The sequence below is a fragment of the Oenanthe melanoleuca genome, chromosome 1A (genome assembly GCF_029582105.1).
Source record: "Oenanthe melanoleuca isolate GR-GAL-2019-014 chromosome 1A, OMel1.0, whole genome shotgun sequence".
NCBI lineage: Eukaryota > Metazoa > Chordata > Aves > Passeriformes > Muscicapidae > Oenanthe > Oenanthe melanoleuca.
The window spans coordinates 41,571,259-41,574,311 of NC_079334.1; the positions used below are offsets into that span (position 1 = coordinate 41,571,259).

General features: G+C 40.7%; 1 long non-coding RNA gene across 1 annotated transcript; it reads right to left on the reverse strand.

Annotated features, from left to right (window-relative positions):
- Window positions 1-272: 272 nt before the first annotated feature.
- LOC130262929 (uncharacterized) lies at window positions 273-2,393 on the reverse strand. Its single transcript, XR_008842167.1, has 3 exons — window positions 1,977-2,393; window positions 901-1,096; window positions 273-520 (listed from the first exon to the last, which is right to left on the reverse strand). It is a non-coding gene; the product is annotated as an uncharacterized LOC130262929 (long non-coding RNA).
- Between the last annotated feature and the right edge of the window lie 660 nt (window positions 2,394-3,053).

Sequence of the window (3,053 nt, forward strand, 5' to 3'; positions counted from 1 at the left end):
ACTGACTTTGAATTATGGTGTAGTAATTCATGCTTAGCTGTTTAGATGGCTCTCAGCCTTCATCCTGGCAGGGCACGAGGCACCCAGGATGAATGATTATCCTGTCATGCAGACTGTTGTTTCCAGTTGCTTAAATTGAGCACTGCACATATCAGACAGGATCATGAAGCTGATAATGGCCCACCACAAGGATGGTCATAATCAGACAGATTAACTTTTAAAATTGCTCAAAGATGCATGGGAATGGTGTCAGCCACAGAGTGTGAGGGCTTCATGCTGGAACCTAGAGCTGGTCCAAAGAAGTGTCTTAACTTGTGATCATATTTAATTTAATCACATGTGCAGATATTCTGGTGAATGCTGTGGTGTGCCTAGTACAGAGCAAAGTCCTGTTGCTCCTCTGATGGTGGATCTGGCCATGTTATCATTCTCCAGCTGTTCACTCCATGGGAAGCCATTGCACTCTCTGCTGTGCCTCTCCAAGTTCTCCATGATGATTATGTTTGTGTGAGATCTAGCCCTAAAAAGGGAATATTAATTGTTAAAAAGCCTTGCAAAAATGAGATTGTATTCAAAATGAACAAACAAAAAAAAAACCCCACCAAACTGAGAAACTGGGCATTAACTGAGTAGCTAGGAGCTGAATAAAAGAAGTTGTCCATGGGAGACAGAGAAAAGGAGCAGAAATGCAACCCTGTCTAGTCACCTGCAGACATCTCAGCCAGTTCTCCTTTACTTGCAGGTGATTCACCACATCCTAGTGTCAGTTAAAATGGATCAGAAGGATGACACCTGAAAAGTGCCAGTTTTTCTCTGCTAATTACAAAGGATCCTGAGATGACTTGCTCAAGTTAGATATCTACCCTCCAGAGCCCTAAAACTTGGGGAGGTGAGGCTTACCTTTTAAATCCCTGTATTCCCCATTCTCTGTAGCATTCTGTTAGCTGCCAGTACCCAGAAGAGTGAAAGGCCAGAGCATCACTAACAACCTGTTCATCCAACAAATGTTTTAAAATGCTCTAGTGGAGAAGGGACTGCTGATGTGGAGCTTGCAGGGGTGTAAAATCCCCACAGAAGCCTTGTCTCTGACTGTGGCCTGCAAAGGAGAGGTAGAAAACTTGGTTGGGTTATCCTAGATGGAAGGAAAAACACCAAAGTGTGTAGATTCACGAGTGAAGCCTCCCTCCTCTTCAGGGGAAAAAATGGGGCCCCAGAAGGAGTTTGGTGCCTTTGTGTTGGTTTCTGAGTGAAGCAAACCTTTGAGGGGAAACAATGCTAATAGAGTCATCACCTTGGCACATGAGCCCTGCTAGAGAGAAAGCCTGTTAATCTCCTCTGTAGTCTCTCCATTTATACCCTTAGGCTGCACATAAACTGGCCAAGTACAAGAACAAAAGCTGACTAGAAAAATCACTCCTGTGATTGTTGTTCTCATGAGCTATTATCCCCTTTATTAAGGAGCAGGCTCAGAACAACCTCTCTTAAGGACAGTGTTCAGTGAAGAAATGTGATTATCATGTTGATTTAGGTGAAACTTGGCCCTCTGGCTCCCCTCTCCTTCTGCCTTCCCTGCCCATTTTCCTTACTGTGCTTTTAAGTGGTGGTGCCATCAGCCAAGCTGGGGAGGAATGCTCCCACCCCAGCCCTGCCCCTTGCTTCTTCAGGAGATCAGTATCAACCTACAAGTTAAGTTTGTCTTCACAGACAATACTTTAAGGCATTTGTTTATAAAAGTTTTAAAATAAAAAGAAAAAAATATTGGATCATGCATTTGTGTGTCATTTTAGAGACAGGATCTAGAGAAGGGCAAGGGACTGTTCACTAAATTACTGGTGTTCTTTCTGGTGTTTCTTTACTTATGATCATTTAGAAATTCATGCATGTGGTATTTCATTTGTTTCTTTAGTATATCTGAAGCTCGTTAATAATTGGGATTATCTTCTCTGCAATTTTTATTTGAGAATAAAAATCCTCACCAATGTCCTGTTTCCCTGAGACTGAATGGAGATGACCTGGAAGGCAATATAGCCCAGGTTCTTTTGTGTCAGTCCAGTTAAGGGAGGAAAAAGATGGCTCTTCTGATCTTTCTGCAACGTACAAAGGCTTTTGGAGAAGCTCATCCTTCATTGAAATGTACTTGACTGAGAAGATACTTTGAAAATAAAGAGGGCAAACAACTCCTCCAGTGGTTTTGTTGGAGAAAAAGGAGCAGGAGGGATTCGTCATACTTGGCTATACCAAGCATGGAATATCTTCTTTGGAAAACTGTCTGCACCAAGAGTAGCTGTGTTGCAGCTTACATTCCTGCAATGAAAATTTTTAAAAAGATCAGGTTAGACTTATTTGTAAGAATTTTACAGATTTTGACTAAATGTAATATTTCCATTAATATATTGTCATTATGATTGAAGATAATTCATTAGATAACATGGACTTAAGTGGCCTATGAACTGATTAATGGGGATTCTTGAAGTAAAGTAGTAAATATCTTTTTTCAGATTATGTGTTTACAGTTTTCTAACCTTTCCACTGTTGGGCAACCAAAAATTTTATCTACAGTGATAAAGTCACAATCCTATTTCAGGCCAGACAACAGAAATAAATTAAATCAATGCAAATAGCCACACATTAATTTGTGGGATATTTTGTACTCTGCAAGGTATTTGTGAAATGAAATTGAGTTATTCTAATAATGGTTTAACTATAGGTAAGCCAGATGAGACTGTTGGTATTTAAAGGCAGGGAATGTGTATATTTAGAGATTAAACTCCTGCCACACTGGAAAGATAAAGCAAAAAAGGGATGATAAGACAGAGTGGTGTTTAGGCTTATGTCTGAGGCTGACTGGAGCCAGATGTTGGATTTAGATGTGGTGGTTGCTGGATTCTTATGAGCTTTTTCCTGCTGAGAGTGCACCAGAGTGGGGCAGAAAACTGCCCTGAGGCTGTTGTGACCATGAGCTACAAAGTACAAGTATAGTCAGCCCTCCTTCTTTTGAAGACCAAGTAAAAACCAGAAGCAACAAGAGAAAGCAAAGGTTTGAGAATTTTTGC